Raw genomic sequence first — 18,671 nt, forward strand, 5'->3', positions numbered from 1 at the left:
TTAGCAGGCCACACAAGTTTTAAGCTTGCTCCTTTAAGTGAGGAACTCAACTGTTAAGAATATAGAACCAGCCAATAACTTGTTTTCCTTCTAGAGAAAAGCCTTACTAGTCTCAACTTTTTCAGAAGAGCTCATTGTAACACAAAGCCTGAAGTGGTGTGTGAAGGAAGTTCCTGCCCTGATGCTGTTCTAGCCTGGGATACAGTCTTTCCACATCCAGGTGGATAAACTGATCAGTTGGCAGTCACTAGACCTTCTATATATACTATGTGCAAATAATGCACATTCATTTGACTAGTGACCACTGTGACCCACTGCAGCAACTTTTTTTTTTATATATTTTATTTAAAATTAGATCAGAACTCACCCAGTAAGAGTAATTCTTCATTGAATACCCCAGCTATTAGATTACCAGTCGCTTCTGGAAGAAACAAGCCTATTTCAAGTTTTAGACTGTTCCAACAAAATAAGCTCCTTAAGTCCAAAATCCTGTGAACGCTTAACTAGGCTACAGGTGAGAGCAAACAGCATTTCACTTATTTTTGTAGGCCTTTTCAGTGAATTCATTTCAGTGAATCTGAAATGAGCTCACCAACTGCAGGTCAGAGCTTATATACTTAGCAGTACCTTATATACTCTTAAGAAGTTTTAAACGTTTTGGGGTTTTTTTTGAGTATGTTTGACTCCTTTAGCAGTGATTCTAGCTGCACTAGCCAAGTGCCTTTAAGAGTTGCCTCTCAAAATTACCCCAAAACTGCATCTTTGCCAAGAAAAAAACCACACCTAACTTCACTAACAGTTAAAATGTGCACATCTCCATTCTCCCTGCAGCTGCTTCTTCCTACTCCTGTTCAAGCAGGAGTGTTTTCTACTTCCCACATGATCACTTGTACTATCAAAAAAAGGGTCGTGCAGAAGCAAGAATGAACAGCTGAGAAAAGGTGCAGGATCATCTTTCAGCATGACCACCACTGTATCAACTATGGCATTAACGCATACTGAGATCTATTACACTGTTAATATCTGTCTCCTTTCTCCCCTACATACCCTTGAACTCTTGTCAGTCCCTTTGTAAGGCTAAAGGTAAACAACGTGTTTAAATAACAGGTCTTAGCAAAAGCAGAGACCACATATACAAGCACAGACTGGTTATCATGGCAAGTCAGAATCACAAGTCTAACTGCAGGAGAATATCCAGCCAATTAAAATATCCTTATTAAAAGGAAAGAATTGTAGTTCAGTATGAAGTGTTTCTCTCTCTGATAGGCTACCATAAATGCATGCCACATGCCTATTTCCCCTCAGTCTCCCTCTCCTACAGCTCCTTTCCTTCCCCTCACCGTCCAGATTAAGACACAGCTTGCATCAGACTGGCCTTTGTGCAAATCCCCTCCCCTGAGGTTTCAGTCTCAAAGTAGTACGCGCATTTGGTTTTTTTAACTCATCTGCTGCAGAAGTAATTCAGAATGCATCAGACATTGTTTTGAGACTGCACTGCAACACTGCTGGAGTTACTGCTTCTTTGAAGATAACTAATACTGCTTCCCCAAGAACAGCTAATAGAATAACTCTGAAACACACAAAACAATATTATGAGCTCATTAAAACTTGCCTTTACTTCTATAGCTTCATAAAAAGCATAGAGACATCTCAGTTCAAGTACTGCTGCAATAAGATACGAATTACACAGCGAACTTTCAAAGTAGTTCACGTCTTGGTTTTCAAGGCAAGAAATGGCATTAATGTGAGCTACCTAAAATGGTGCTTAAGAATTAAAGCTCTAGCTGCCATAGTTAAGCTTTCAAATTCCACGTATTCTATATAAACTGCTCCCTTACAGTGAGGCAGGCAGCTACTCCCTGTTTCATAATTATGGAATATATGCCTAAATGGAAGTACTAATAAAGTAGAAATGCATTTTTTCTCATGTTCAGTTCAAATTAATGTTCTTTATTTAACACATCTGCAAGCAAATACTCACAATGTCAAGTCCCAAATAAATCTGTTCTGTATCAAAAGAATCATTGTACACTGCAAGCCTCTCTGGAAGCTTCCATTACAAAGGGAGTATTTACCTTGTGTCATACTATGCCTACACAAGAAGAATCAGTAATCCAGTCACTTAAAATGTTTGGTCAACAAACCAGCTGCTGCTTCATAACACTATTTCCAGTAAGCCTTTTTTTTTTTAAAAAAAAAAAAAAGAGCACCTCACAATCTCTAGGACTCAGGAATCCTGCTCTTTGTAGTACTCTGCACAGAACAAAATTGGTTGGTGCAATGCTCAGCTGACAGCCACCACCTGACATTCAAAAAAGGGGGTGGGGGCTGTTCTTTTAGGAAGCAGAGCTTCTGTCCTAAAAGCTAGGCTTAAACAAGACTCTGAACTTTCAAGAGCTTCACACTGTGTCATCCTTAATTACTGTCTCCTCCATTTCTTTCCTGGTATCCTTTATATAACCTACAAAGGAAAAATGTAGCACTATTAGACACTTCCAATCCTGTTCTTCTACCCCTCCCCCCACAACACACAGATGCCCTGCAGGCTGTATCTGCAACTCATATGGACTACTTACAGGAGCTCCCAAGTCCCCAGTCAGTTCTTATGCAACTAGACTCCACCTCACCATATTACTTATGTAACATGTATTAAGTAGCGTCTATTAGACAGGAGTCTTCTAAATTAGTCATATACCCAGTAACTTTCATTCCAGTAGTTCTCACACAACACATTCACCAAATATTCAAGCTTCATCCCCCACCAGATTACTACTGTGGAAGAAAACAAAAAAAGAAAAAAATTCCTATCTATCTGAGGACAGATTAAGAACAGAAAAAGTGCTATGAAACGTTTCTAAATGAAAGAAGCCACCACCCTTAAAGCATTAACAGTTTTAACTGTTAATTTCCTCATTAGGTTAGATGCAGAGGCTAAATTTACACCCTGCCACACAAAAACAAGACATGGGAACTAGCACTGAATTGCTTTGAGAAGATGAGAACCCCACCCAAACAGTAACACGAGCTGCATTCCTTAAAGAAAAAAAAAAAAAAAGCAAAAGCGTTAGGATTGGAAAACATACATTTTTCACTTCCCCCGCCATCAAAATACTTAAAATAAAAAAAAGACCCAGAAAATATATTTGCCACGCTTCCAAGCCTACCCAGACCTGTGTGACAAGTTCATTTTCTTATGAATCTCAAAAAGTAAGACATGGGGCATCTTCACGATATTTGCATACCATAGTTTTCATTTTCACTAAGTATATACTTAAATCCCTGTGTTAAAGATGCAGGCCATCTGCGGCCTAACTCTGTAATACACGCCACATTACCCCACGCAAAAGCTGCTCAACTCCTACAACAGGATCCAACAACATACAAATAAGCGAACATCGATCCGTTTTTCCATAACGAAGTTCTGTTCAAATAGAATAAAGTCATTAATAATTTGCAGGTTTTTCTTCAGTCCCCCCCCACTCCGTACCCCCGGCAAAGCAACACTGGAAATGCGACGACCTCCTCGTCAGAAGAGCAACTCCGCACAGCCTGTACACGTTCCTCGGCTGTTTTAATGAGGTCATTTAAACATCGCTTAAACTGACTCTTTCCGTAAATTATTCCGGGGAACCTAACTTACAGATAGAAATGCCCTCGTACAGGAGGAGGGGAAGCCAAGCGAGAAGGGGCGGCATTTAGATTAGTACACCCGGCCGCTGGAGCCGCGCACCGCCGGCTCCCGCACTCGAGTTGAGCGAGTAGGCGCCGAGGGGGAACTTTCCCTTGCGGTGGGTGAAGCCTGACGCAGAGAGGGGGTGGAATGGAAAGCTTCCCCCGAGAGCAGCTACACCCTGGCGAGGGGTGGAGAATGAGGAGAGGAGCGAGAACCTTCCTCGGCGGCAGCTACACACGCACCACACCCCCCCTCCCCCTCCTGCATTAGGTTAATGGGGGAAGGGAAGCGGGAGCCCAGGCGGCACCGGCAGCCCTGTGCGGGGCGGGGGAGGGAAGCGCGGACTCTCCCGGGCAGCCGCCGCCAGCTTGGTCCGCAGCCAAACCCCACAAGAATGCAACGCGGTCACATGACCTCCGGCGGACGTGCAACTCCCTTCCCTCTCCAGGGAGACCCGGCGCCATCTTGTACTGACGCAGTTACAAAAGCAGGCGCGACTTGCTCCTCTCCCGCTCTTCCCCCGCTCCTCTCCTCACAGCCCCGGCGCTGTTTGGGAAGGAGAACCCCAAGGCCTGGCCCTGCTCTCCCCCTTTTCACCAGCTCTTCGGGGATCCCCCGCCCGTGAAGTCCTCCCTGGCGCTGGGATCATGGCGCCTGTTTTCTCCCTTTGCACCAGCCTCCCCCGACAGCTCCCCAACCCTGCCCAGCTGCGGCTGCCCCTGCTGCAGGATGATGTCAGCGCCAGCCAATCAGAGCACGCCGGACCAGCCCGGCCGCCGCGCCTATTGGCTGCCACGCAGGTCCCGCCCCCCTCCTGACTGGGTCTCCGCCGCGGTTCGCTGCGGAGGCGCAGCACGAGTGGGGGAGGGGAATAGGAGGGGAAGGGAATTAAAAAAAAAAAAACCTACACAAAAAAAAACCGACAACCAAACCCACCAAGACGCCAGCCGCCATTTCGCGCAACAACAGGCAGAACCCGAGCGAGCAGCCCCAGCCAAGCGCCCTAAGGAGAGAGAGAAAGAGAGAAACAAGAGACACACGCACAGAAGAGTTAGACAGGAAAAAATACCCATAGACTCCGCCGTGATCACAAGACGTTTAATCGCCCCCCCCTCCTCCTCCCTCAGACTCAACGCCCCATTACAGCCGCCTCCTCTGCGTCCAACCAGCTAGCAGATCCCTTCACCTCGGCTCCCTCTTGCCGCAGCAGCAGCTGTTTAGAGCCCCAAACTCTCTGCCCAAGCTGTAGGGGGACGCTAGATCTATGGCGCTGCTGCTAACTGCTTCTCCAGTCACCCGCTTGTGGCGGCTCCATCGAGGCAGGGTAAGAGCTGCCAGCCCAGCTTTTATCTGGTGCCCCGAGTTTGCGCACTGAAGGAGGCTCGCTCAGCCCCTGGTGGGCGTCGAATGAAACCCCAGCCGCCGCCTCCCCTCCCTCAATCAGCCATATCGCTGGAGGGGCTGACGCCGAGCAGGGGAGGCAGGGCGGTGTGCGGGCAGAACAAGAGCTGGGAGGGGATATGGCGAAAGGAAGAGGAGCTCGGTACAAACGGCGAGAGGCTGCGTCGGCCCCGGAACGCTGAGGGAGCCTCTCGCCTTGCCAGCTCCCGCTGGTCCGGGTGAAGGCAGACGGTACCTGCTCCCCGAAGGCCGTTCCCTGACGGGGAAACGGGGCTCGTTCTCCTTCCCTGCAGAAAAGAAACGCCTTCAGCTAGTGCTGTCCCACTCGCTTTAAGAAACTCTCTCCCACTTGCCTTATATACGAGCCTTAAAACGCTTCGGGGAAGATTCGCAGCCTCAAGTGCCTTATTGACTAGGGAGATTCAGACAAAACCTCCACATCGCCCTGAACGGGTCTCGACCAAGGCTCCCGCTCCTTCCCCTTTCTCGCCCCCGTCCTCCCCGCCCCTCAAGTAAGTTCCTCTGTGTGAGATGCGGCGCCCCTGCCTGGCTTCTCGCTTACTTCGTGGCGAAAATTTACCCCAGGGGTTGAGATTCATACAGAATAGGTATGCTGAGAGCAACGACGGCCCTGAGCAGGAAGCCGGAGGTGGCGGGGGGAGCGCAGCTGAAGAGGGAGTTTTGGCGTTTCTGCCTCAGAGGATGCAGTTCTGAGTCAGACATCCTCCCGCCCGCCCGCCTTCGGTCCCTCAACAGCCTGGGACGGAGCCCTTGCCCCTCCCCCGCGGTCTGCGCCTCCGGGGCTGCGGATCGCCCCCGGCACCAGCCCCAGCTGCGGCCGCCCCTCCTCCGCTGCCCTACTTCCCTCCGCACCTCCTCGACAGCCCCCCTGCCCAGCCCCTGCCGCAGTCTGGTGTCTCGGCCGCGCCCAGACCCGGAGCCGTTCGGCGTAACGTGCAGGGCGCTGTTGCAAAATGGACACTGAGGGCTCAGTGGCGGGCGCGGACCGCGCTCTCAGCCCGTAAGCAAAATGGCGGCTGTTTGGCTTCGCCTTGGTAACCCTGCCCCTGCCAGGCGGGGCGGGTGAGCCCCGTGCAGGGGGAGGGAGGGGAGAGCGGACGCCATTTTCCCAGAGAGGCAGTGACATAGAAGGGAGCGTAGGAGGCTGAAAGGAGGGAGACACGGGAGCAGCGGCGGCAGCGGGGTTTGTACACAGGTCCTAAGGCAAAGGCGCTTCCGAGCTGGTCCCTGTAGGGTTCTGCGCACTGAGCTAGGTTTGGGGGGAGGGGGGGTCTCCTCTTTCCTTTCTTTCCCTTTTCTTTCTTTTACCAGAGCCTGCTGAGGGTTGAGTCCTGCCTAGGGTAGGGATATCCGCAGTGGGGCTGTTGCATTGTTTTGGTTGGGATAGAGAAGGGGCTCAGCTCAGGGGTCCTGCTGCCTGGCCTGTGACCATTACAGGTGAGTCTTCGGTTATTGCCAGTGTATTCTGCTGTGGGTGCTTCGGGGAGGGGGGTGGCAAAAGGGGAGCGAAATGCGACGGGAACGTCTCCTTACCCCCGGTGCGAGCGTAACTCCCTCCCGCCCTGAAATGTGTTTAAATTCTGTTTAGGTTGCCTTGAATTTGTTTTCCCTTTTGTGGGGTTTGGTTAAAAAAATGGCAGGCTGTCGCTATATCTTGTGAATATGGCGGGTTACTGTAACTGGAGGAGCTGAGGAGAATTTTTTGGCAGTTATGCCAGATTTATGCATTATGCTTAGAAAAAGAGCCGAAAGGGGCTATTATGTGACAACATACGCTTCCTTACACTGGTGGTTTTAAGAACGGGTTTGTGTGTTATTGGGACTGCGTATTGAGTTTTATGAAGCTGAGGGAAGCCTATTCTCTTCCTCCATCCTGTATATTTTTGCTTTGTGGTGCTAAAATGGCTCGTTATAGGCCTAATCTCTCTGCCTTCCACACCCCCGCCTCCTTTCCCCCCTCCCTGCTAATATCTCCGCTTCGTGGTGTAACCTGGACAAACGGAGAGCAGTCCTCAAGAGTTTCTCTGCCAATTTAAAAGGGGATCATTCTCTCCACCCCCTTTCTTGAGGGTGTAAGTAGTTATATTGGTGCATCCCTTTCTCGCTTTAGTTCTCTGCAGGCAGCCTTCGTGTTCCTTGGGTGGCACATTTCAGTCTTTTCTGGTTTTTTCCCTTAAAGAAATAAATGTTGGTGGGGTAGACCCTATTGCTGCAGACCTAGGGGAAGAGAAACAAACGGTTCACTGTGTAGTACTAAATAGGGTAGAGAAACATAATATAGCCTGATTATAAAGGTCCTGTATTCCCCCATACTCAGCCATTAGGGAATGTGCGGTGGCTGGAAGCCCTGAGGTCCCTAAAATGGTACATACTACGTGTCGTTAAAAGCAGAAGTTTAGCGCTGCATCTAGATTTAGGAATGTTTTAGTCTGTTTATTTACAGTACCTTAAAGGAATAATAACGAAACGTGTTTGTTATTCAGGGCTCAGATCAGCGAAAAGAAAGAGATATCCATGGCTGTACTGCTAATGCATGATTAATTGATTATGATCGCTATACTTTTAAAGTTACTTTTCAAAAAATGTGGAGCAAATTTTTTAATTTCCCTCTTTTGTCCTTTAGAGATTCTAAAAATGGCGGCCTCAGGCTGATGTTGTGGTAATCTAATCAGCTCGGGTCCTCCACACCCCATGCAGCGCGTTTGTCTGCAGCATATTAGAGTCTTATTATGTTTAAATGAAAAGACTGTTCCCTTCAAATAACGTACAAAACATCTCTTGACTTTACTGCGATTTAAAAATGCTGTGTTCCAGCTGATTAATTTTATTGGTTATGTGTGTGAAAGGCAAGTGAACGAGACCACTCTTGTCGGGGAAAAGGGGGGTGGAAAGAGGCAACAGACTCAAGCGGCTTCTGTGAGGGGGGTGTGTAGGTTGCTGTAAGGTAATATGTACGTCGGTTTAATAATTTGGAAAAGCTCTTGTGTTTGAGATGGAAACTGTGTATCTGTCCATCCTATTAACGACATAAAAGCGGTAAAATTGATCAAAGTAAGGAGTGGATTAAGATCGCTAAAACGGTCATCTAAATTCTTTGTGGAATCACATTTGTGAACGTCATGTTCACCTTCCAGGAAATACCTTTGCTGGACATAGGGGTAGTAATTCTATGTATTCATAGTTTGAGAGTACTGAAAGAACTTAATACTTACAGAAATAACGTATGTGAGATTGTAACCTGTTACTATTAAGACGTGGAATTTCTTCTGCCACCATGTAATCTTGGTACTACATTTTTTGTCTTCAATTTATTTTGTATATTGCTGTATAAATTGTTTTTGTAGTAATACACATACAAATACTGAGGGAAAGTGCACTTCCTAACCTCTAATTTTTTTCCTAAATGAAATATGAACCTTTTAGTATCACCACTATAAATATGTTTGGGTGGGGGGAAGGGAGGTCACAAGGATTTATTATTTGGTAGTTGGTGTAGTGTACTCTTGATACAAACTATGGAGGCTGCAAACTGTACATTTTAAAAGACAGCCAAAAAAATTAATTTGTCCCTCTTTTTTTTGTATGCTTGTCTTTAATCTTGTCCTTGATTTAATGAGGTATGAATTCCTATTCTAATATAGCTTTGGAACCTTCTGGATTTAAACAATCAAAAGTGAGGTATTGGAATGGCAAAACTACCTCTAATCTCTGAAGAATTTTATTTAGTATCATTTAGAAGCACTGATGTGTGGTTTAAGGTATACCTAAAGTTGAAAAATAAGATAGTAAGACTTCGAGTGTTGTTAATGCATGCCTTTCGTATGTTTTGAGGCCAAAGGCTGAGTGATTTCAACCACCAAGTGATGCGTTAATAGTCCAGTAATGCATGCTCCTGTCATACCTTCCTTATTTATATAGGTTTGATTCTTTTAACAAACCATGTCTTACTCTGTTTATTAAAAAGTACACGAGTAAGATTATAGGGAGTGTAAGTATGGGCCTTTCTGGAAACCTTTTGCCTTTTTCTTTCCTCTCCTTAGGTTTAAAGCTCCTGATCTTGTGAATAATTTTTTTATTGTGACTTAGAGGGCTGTGCAGCTCCGCAGTCTAACTTCATGGCTTCAGTCATGTTCTCAAGCAGACATCTGATTCAAGATTAAAACTAAAAGAAAATAATTCTGTTAACTTTAGAAAAAGTGTTTTTTTGGGGTAAAATGAAATAGACCCAAAGATTGAAATATTCATACTCAAATTTTACAGCTTTTCTAGATTGTGAATTTTATGCATAAGAACCTCTTGGGAATTTTGAAATCTTCCAGAGTTTTCCTGTATGAGTTTTAGTGAGTCAGTTTGCCTATGTGACTCAGTTTCTCCATTTGTAAAAACAGATCTGTGATCTGTTTTAAGGAGACAATATTACAAAGGAAATTCTGCCTTTTTTAACTCCATTGATGTTGATATGTTAAAGTATATTCATAAAAAATGGAATACCCTTTCCCCCCAAACTAATAAAAACTTCTTGAAAGAAGGAAGGTTTGAAATCTAAATTATTTTTTTTAGGAGGCGTTTCTGATTTACAAATATTGTGTTACAAATGCAACAATATGGACTGCAGTTCTAAAACCACGTACATATTTTCAAGCTTTTCATATCTAAAGGAAAAATCTGCTTAACTGTCACTTAGCCTTTTGGGTGAGCTTTTTTGCCATTTGGGAAATTTCAGAAGGGAAATAATACTGCCTTTTTAGACTATATCTAGGGAAAGTTTCTCACAGCACCAACATTCAGTTTACTTTTAGGAGTTGCATTACCTCATATCTTTGGTACAGTTTCAGCACACACAACTCTTAACATTCTGTTGGAAAGCAACAGAAATTGGTGTCACACTGAAGGCTACAATGTCTCTCTAGTCCTGATCTCTGGTTGATGTAAGCACAGTCTTAATTTTGCGTGCATGCTAATACTAATTTTAGTAAGGACTATTCGTGGAACTTAGTTAAGGAGTGGTGTACATAATTGTAGAATCGTGGCATTGTTCTAAATAGATTCATGTAAATGAAGATTTAATGAAAGTGTTTTGCTGGTTTTGTGTAACACTTAACAAAATTGAATGGGGGGTGGTAGATTGGTGAAGATATAAATGCCAGTTCAGACTTCTGGAGAGATCCTAAGGAAGTCCATCTGTGTTATTGGCCTTGTGACTTTCATACGAACAAGCAGTTGTGAATCTCTCAAAAGCAAATTTTATTGGGCAGTGTTTTTGGAACAGGTACAGTGTTTAAATGTTTCCACTGTGCAAATAGTAGTTTTGATTTATTGCTAAGAATGAAACTTGAGGCATCTCTGGGAAAAAAAAAAAAACAACCACTTAACCAAATGTAGAATGTGGATTAAGAAAAAAAATACTTTTCATTCTTCCAAATTCAGGATTATGTAAAATACTAATTGCAGTGGGCTTTTGAATGGTGCAAGATTAATATTTTGAAGTACACCAATATTCACATTTTCTTACTAACCAAAGAATTGTACTCACAAAAGTTAACCTAATCTCTTTGAGGATCCAAAATATCGCTCACGACCTTGATACTACAAAAAACCTCCTATAGTTGTGTTCAAAGACAAAACTGTTGTTACCTTTAAGGCATAACAAACAAGTTACTTAAAAGAAACCGTGTCAAGGTTTCATATACTTGGTAGGAGATACTGAGATTATTTTTACTTCCTCTTACAAATCTCAATATATTAATGTGGTGTTAATTAAACAGGCAAGATTTTAAGCTCTGCTGGCTGTTAGAAAATTTTAATAATTATCTGTAAACCTTTGAAGATAGCTTTGTTGTACAAAGTATATATTTTTTAACAGGCTTGACTTAAATGCTTTCTTATCTGGATTTTTTTTAATTAAAATATTTGCTAAGAATTATGGTAAATCAGTGTCCACTCAAGTTAGGTGTTTTCAAAAGTACAAATGACGACTATATTGAAGTAGCACACATATTGTATCCTGTGCAAGTAAAATGTGTTAATTTTGCATATTTTATTGAAAGAGTGCTATCTCTCCTTTCATGTGATAGTTCATACTCTGCTTAGATGGAGATGCTGTGTTGTAAAACTTAGGTGAGACTTGCAAGGGCCCAGCAGTTTCGCAAATCAGGCTAAGTATGGGAATGTCAAAATAGTATTAATCCTAGTTTTAGGTTAACATTTTCATTAGGTGTAGATATTAAAGTATCATAATGCAGGTTCAGGTTTAGAGAAGCTTTTTTAAATTTTATTTTATTCTCATTTGTAGTTGTGTTTTTTGTATTGTTTTATATGCCATCATAGTCTAGGTAATCATTCACTTTCATATCTCTATCTCAAAAATATATTACCATCAAGTTCAAAGACAAGATGATAAGACTACATTCTAATGACATTATTGTACTTTATATTACAGTTTAAGAAGGAGGACCTATAATCTATTGTCCATTGTTGGTTATTTCATCAGTCACAGAAGTGATGAAATTAATATCCTACCTTTACAAAGTGAGAACTTAAAGTGTATACAGGATGTCAGGTTTGGATCTCTTACCCTGAGGAGCTCTGAATATTTAAATTGGTTCGGTGTTCATTACTCTTTAACTCTTTTAACTTGACTGGGTCTAAAGATACTTTTTTCTTTAACAGTGGGTGAGGTTCTAAACTTGCCTTGAGTAGACAAAAGGAGTTAACTCCTAATTAGTATGGTTATAATGGGGCTGTGTTTAAAACCGTATCACAAGACAGATGATATTCCAAGTCTAGACAGTTAATCCTGTCTTAACTGTTGGTTTAAGGAAACTTCTCCAATGAGGAATGTTTTTAGTAGGTTCTACTTAAACTGAAGGTGAAGACTTGAGAATTACAGCAACTTATTTATAACTTTTTGGGAAGGTATACAGAGATTACATGTCTCGTTTGGTTTCTAAACCTATCATTCTATGACTGTGAAAGAAACACGAATAATTCTATGTAAAACTGATAAAAAGCACAATAGTTTTTTTACTGATTTAACCACAAGATTCTTCTACTTTACCAAGTAACAAGGCTAATTGCTCTTTTTTTGCTTAGGGTAGAAAGACTTGATGGGAATCTTATTCTTTAATAACATTTTGCAGGATTTTTATGAATGACTGTAGTGGTTTTGTATAATGTTCATTCTCTGCTGTCTCTTACTTTGCAATCGCGTCTTCTGGAAGAAATTAAAGACAAACTCTGCATCCTTTTTTTTCCCTTCTGTGTGGCAGTGGTATTGGAACTTTAAAGCTGTGTTTTGTGCTTCCACTGCTGGGCAGAATGTCTTTGTTATGTTTATTCTAAGATGACGTATTTCATATCTTTGTTACTACAATTAAAAACGCATACTGATATCTCCTTTGAACACACAAAGAAATAAAGTTAAAAATACACGGAATCTAAATTTATCAACACAAATTAGTCAATATAGTTTTGTAAGATAATGGTGATTGAAAAGTAAATGTTTTTTGTAGGAAAAATCTTTTGACCTTATACGTTTGTATTTTTTTGGCTGTCCTTGAATGTGATACGGTCCCCTCCCTTTGTTCCCTCACCCTCTCTTGCCCTTTTCCTCACAAAACCTTAATAAAAAGAATTGAAATATTGACAGGTTGTTACCAAGAAATATAGTCCAGGTTGAACTATAGTTAAAATTACATAAGAGTTCTCCTAACTGCTAGAAAGAATTAAAGTTTCTGTTTGAAAGAGCACAGCTTTTTGACTTGCTTGTGTTTAGATTCCCAGGTGTAACTTCAGCAACTAGGTGAATGTCTACAAACTGCTTCCACAAGTATGAGTAGAAGCATTGTTGAAGCACTGATTCATATCAGTCAAATGCCACTGATAAGACAGAGGGGCTAGTTTTTGGAACCTGCCTAAGTGAAAACATATAAAAATAAAACTTTGCTTAGCTGAAATGGCAGACTTCAAGTAAGTCAAAAGAATTTACTGCTTATGTATCAGGTATCTAATAATTACACTAGGCTCCCAAGGCTTATTAAGCAGCATAGAAAAAATTTACATGATGTCATGAAGTCAGCAAAATATTTAGATTGTTGAAAGCAATACCAATATGTATTTGTAGCCACATGTTTTCTGCCCTCTCTGGAAAAAAAAAAAAGGCTTCTTTTTGGGAGGACTGTTGGGCCTTAGATTTTAGATCTTCCAGTGACTGTATCACCATGAAGTATACTGTTACATTTAATAAAAAATAAATATACTTAGCCCCCACAGTTGCAGACATGACTTGCAGAGTATTCTTACAGAATGTGGAATGTGTGTACTTGCAAAAACACTTCATATTTTGAAATGTTTGTCAAGAATAATAACTTAAAGGAACAGGTGTAAATGTTTTCTTGGAGACTGACTGGTAAGGCACATACACATTTTGTGTAAGTTTAATCAGCGGTTATTTACCACTTTATGGTAGATGGAGAAAAATGTTTGCAGTGAAAGAGCTGATACAAAGACCGACTTAAAGCCAAGATCTTTTTACTGCGAAATTACTTTATTTGTTTTCTTAACCTTTGAATTTCTATTTAAAGGAATTTTACATCTCACAGTGATATTAGTATAAGACACTAATGTTGGGAAGCTAGTATATACTTCTGCAAGCAATAAGCAATATTGCTATCAAAAAGTAATTTTTTCTCTTACTCTTCTTCCTGTGCTGTGCTTGTCTTGTATTTTACAACTCCTTGACTCCAGCTCAAATAATTGCTACTTTTTGAATGGATAGACCTTTTTGTGTGTGGTTTATTTTGAGAAGTATGGCAGGTGTTCAGTAAACTTAGAGGCATCAAGTGATTGGCTGTTAATTTTCAATTTTGGGGATTGTTTTCTGTAAATATAAAAATAAAATCTGTAAGCATGGTATTTCTCTGTATACCTCTGCTCGCTACTACTTTGATACATTTCTGTTCAATAAACTAGTTCTTGCTCTTTGTGTAACTGCATTTACCTTTATTTCCCTTCTACCACTCGTTCTTTTTCTCTTCCTAGTCCCATATTTTGTCTAACTTCCACTGAGAGAAGAAAAGGAGGAGTGAAGAGAGAGAAGAGGTAAGGGAAAGTCTTCCATATTTTAATGGACTGGCATAAATATTTGAGGAAGAGAGAGCGCTTTCCATCACTTCTGCAGGAATACTCAAGAAAGAGCGCTCTTGGACCAGATAGTAAAGGGAAGATAGCTTACAGCCAGTGGAAACTAGCTCTTCTGTATAGCAGAAACTTTGCTGACAGACTGATTCTATGTTTATACTTGAAAGGGCAGCTTGCTTTCCACTGACTAGAGCTGGTGTAATGCATGTAATGACCTGCATACTGAAAAATTGATACTTACATGATGGAAACTCAAGGGTTTTCTTATGCATGAATATTGAATACTACGGAGGAGGGTTTTTTTTCCTTCTTGGTTCTAGATCCCAAACTGAAGACTTAATTCATGAAGTTTGGCTGTCATTCCAAACACGACTGAGGTTTTTGTTCAGTGTAAAATCCTGTATGTATTGTATCAGGATGTTCATAACTACGCTAATGAAGTCTTCACTGTGCTTGTTCTTACTCTATATTGGCACTGAATTAAAAGCAAAATAGTAGGAGGAGCCTTACTCCGTAGTAGTTTCTCTGTAATAGCTGTGTTTCTTAAATAAGTTTGTCTAATGATCACTAGGTCTCTGTCAGTACAACCGATAACTTTAAAAAAAACAAAATTTGATAGAGTTAGGAATTTCATACCCTTGAGATCCCTGAAGCTTAATGAAAATCCAAAAAGGGATGCAAAGGGGCAGCTATGAGCGGTGTCCTGGAAGAAACAGTGAGAGGCAGCATAATGATTTTAGCCATTATCTGTCATGTGTGTAACTGCAAACCAGCCATAGCAACTCCTTTCATTTTTATTTTTATTTTCTTTTGGTTGACTGACAGGACATGTGAGGAGGAGGTGAGGTAGACCTGACTACTAACAACATGTACGTCAGTGTGGATGGCATAAGAGATTATTGAGGGGCCTTTGAGTGAGCCGAGGACCAGTTAACATTGTAATGAGGAAGATACTGCTATGAGAGAGATATAGAGAACATTAGGTCAGTGGGAATGTTTGGGCACAAAGTACAAATACATAGGAAACCAGATTTATTTTAGAACAAATAGTTTCTTCTATGGGATTTGCGGGAGTTGGTCATTAATGGGTCCTAATTGTAATTGTATTCGAGTGTGCCTACTCTGTCTGTCTTTTACCTACTACCCTTTTTTGTCTTGGCACAAATTTGAAGTAGACTGGTAATTTACCTGTTAGGTTACCATAGAGAGCAGCAAACAGTAGCAAAGGTCTGAATTTGGACTCATAGTTGTTACTAAGCCTGCATACATCATACCGCAACTGCAGTGGTGTAACATTTGGAAGTTGGATATCCCTTTTAATCTCTTAGCAAAATCTTTACCATGGTGGAGCATGGCGGGGGAAATGGAGAAAGAACTTCTTTGTGGGTGAGATTAGTCATTTATTCATGTATTCTGCTTCTAGGTCTGATTAAAGATGTGTTATCTCCTTAGAAACAGCCAGCAATAAATAAATATTCAGATTACTTTGATATATGTATTTATGCTATGTATATACATACTGCATATATTTTTTTCCAGATTGCTTTGGGTGTAGATATGTACATCTATGTATATATACACATGCATGCACACAAAGTAGTTCACTATTTGAAGGATATCTAGAGTATACCATTAAAATGTCAATTTCTATCACTACTTTTCCAAATGACTATCGTATAGTGAAGACACAAGTGCTTGGAGCAGTAATAGAAAGCAGAAGTTTAACAAAACTTAAAATTTTTATTAGTAAAATCTTCTTAAAGTTTTCTTCTCTCCCTGTAAACCCTCTCCCCTAATTAAAAAAAAACAAAACTAAAAAAGTGAAGGAAAAAAAAAAAAAAAGATTGTAGGCAGGGAAGCCAGGTAGCAAAGCTCAGTTTATTGGCTCTGACAGTTCAGGACAGTAGTTTTCACGCTGGATGTGTGGACTGTGACACTGTATTTATAGGAGCATTTTTACTTAGAAATTTCTCCTGTATAGATTATGCTAGGGCATAGGTGTATCAACTTTTCTTAGGTCCGTTCTTATGGATTTCTTTGTGGGAAGGGTGGTTCCCACGAGCACAGGTTAAAATTGTTGGCCTGTAAATCTGCAGGAAGGCATGACAAGAATTGCTTTTGCTAATGATTGCAAAACGTGTATACACAGATGATGTAATCGGGGGGAGGGAAGAGGAAGATTTTTAAATTGCATGCTCAATAAAAGGTAAATTATGCATAGAAGATGTTTTTAAGTGTTTGTCCTATAAATTCTGTTTCCCTTTTTCTGGCGTATGTAGTAGGCTTGATGTGGTGTCACTCAGTTATAAGGTACTTAACTATGTTCCTGTGTGCTACATTGCGTACCAGCACTTCAAATATATTTCTATCCACCGCCCTTGTAAAGAAAGCATTTTTAAGGGGAAGGAAGGCACCAACACACCGTGTAGACTATTTTTCCTGGTGTGGTAAGAAAATCAAAAAGCGTGCTACCTTTTGGTCATCTATCTCTATTACCGGAGATGACTCGTATAAATAACTAACATCAAAATCAGTAGGAGTCAGACGAGGTCTGAAAGCAGTAGTATGATCTTGGAAGCCTTTGCATCTTGCCTGAAAGACCCTGATAAGATGGGAAACTCCACCAGTTAGTTGAGTTTAGTTTCAGAGTGATTCTGTGTGGTTCTGGAGCCAGCCTGGACCCGGAGTAGCATGAATTTTCTACTGGGAGCGAATGGAAGTTGGAGTTTTGGTTTGGGTTAGTGCAGTACGAGTACAGATGGATTGCTTTTACGTTCAAATTGACTTGAAGTTACAACCAGATTAGCATCTTGTGCTGGTTGAGCTGAAAGGTCTTGCTTGACTCAAGACTATCATGCAACTAGTTTGTGTATTTTGTGTCTGAATCATTTTTACCTCTAAATCTGGTAACTCTTCTCTACACTACTACTTCCTTGGTCCATGCACGAGTGGAAAATTGACTGTGCAGATCAGTTTGTTTCAGCAATTTCATCTGTTTGTTCCAGTAAGCTTCAAGTTAATTCCCTTAGATTTGTACACATCCCTTAAAAAACAAATCTTTATGTATACTGTGTATATTCTGATACTTAAATACATTACTCCAAGAAATTGTTACTAATTTTTTGCCTGTGGTTAAAGGGTGTGAGGTAGTGGATTTACCAGTAGTCGTAGTTTAGCAAAAGAGAGCCTCTTCCATACTTGTACGCAGGGGAAATAAGCTCTACTTAAACATGGGGTGAACTGCCCATTTCTCCATAAGTTGGGGAGCACTGGCTGAAACTTTTCAGATGTGATAATACGTGATAACTTTTCAGGGGTGATAATTATTCTCAGACCTTTCAGTTAATCGATTTACTAAATATGGTTAAATTATCACTTTTAACTTATTTTGTAACATGTATTTAAAGTTAAATCATTTTGCTTTTAAGGAAAGATCGTTGGCCTATGGAGATAGGTTAGAAGGTTTTGTTTAATCTTTTTTCCTTCTAGTTAGTATATTTTATATAATATAGACCTTGTGAAGATGCAGAGCAGATACAGTATAGAGATGGTAATTTGGTTAGTATATTAACCTTTCTGCAGTGACACTAGTTAAGGACTTTGAGGTAAAGTTGCATGCACCAGCATAAAATCTAAATAATGATTTGTCTTAACCAGCACTGTTTCCTCTCATGAAATAGACTAATTATAGGCTGATCGAATTATAATTAGATTTTTCTCCCTTAAACTTCTGCTCTGCGTTTAGGGAGGCCCTGGTAATTCTCTCTGCAGAGGCATTCTGTGATGAAATCTCCACGTCTCGAAACATCTAAACTATGTAACTACTTTTTTTTTTTCCATTTTGTGATTTGCAACAGGTGGTGACTGGTAGAGGCAATTGCTAGAAAAAAATAATGGAGAATATGTGTATATTGAAGTCATAAAAACAGGAACAAAAAGACTGAATATTTTTGTAATGCTTAGTGATGTGAGAAACAAACTGATTTAGCGATCAGCTTATAAAATTAGTGTTTTATGCATGTGGAAAATTCTTAGATTTGAGCTAAGAAATAATTTAGTCATAAGCTTAATTCATTGTTTCACTAATGTCCCTTTATAAATTAGAAAACAAAAGTTGTATTGTACCTTGTTTTGTATTCTATTCCTGACTTTTATAGTGGATTCTTTCCCTAACTTCTAAATGCTTTTTGACTTTACTATCTATGGTATGACAGCAGAATCTGGAAACTGATTTATGGGGAAGGAAAGACAAGGAACAATGACATTTCTGTGTAAAAAGCTGTCATATGTACTAAGAAGAATAGTAAAAACAGATTTCATTTTTTTCCCCCCTTCTTAGTTTTTGTAGCATTAGGGGTGAATGTGGATTTAAAAAAAACACCCAAACGAAACAAAAAAGCCTACCTTATTGTAATAAGTATATGATACTATCTTGATA

General features: G+C 40.8%; 1 protein-coding gene across 6 annotated transcripts in view; it reads left to right on the forward strand.

The window, feature by feature from the left end:
• The first annotated feature begins 6,010 nt into the window (after window positions 1-6,010).
• The window catches only part of KMT2E (lysine methyltransferase 2E (inactive)), a 62,413-nt gene continuing 49,752 nt past the window's right edge, over window positions 6,011-18,671 (forward strand). For 3 of the 6 annotated variants that reach the window (XM_074575181.1, XM_074574912.1, XM_074575095.1), the window contains exons 1-2: window positions 6,185-6,532; window positions 14,135-14,194. The gene's annotated coding sequence lies outside the window, so the exon portion shown is untranslated. Of the gene's footprint in view, window positions 6,533-14,134; window positions 14,195-18,671 lie in introns of all 6 variants that reach the window. The other 3 variants (XM_074575266.1, XM_074575367.1, XM_074575001.1) reach the window with 2 other exon arrangements.

This window comes from Larus michahellis, chromosome 1 (assembly GCF_964199755.1).
Source record: "Larus michahellis chromosome 1, bLarMic1.1, whole genome shotgun sequence".
NCBI classification, from domain to species: domain Eukaryota; kingdom Metazoa; phylum Chordata; class Aves; order Charadriiformes; family Laridae; genus Larus; species Larus michahellis.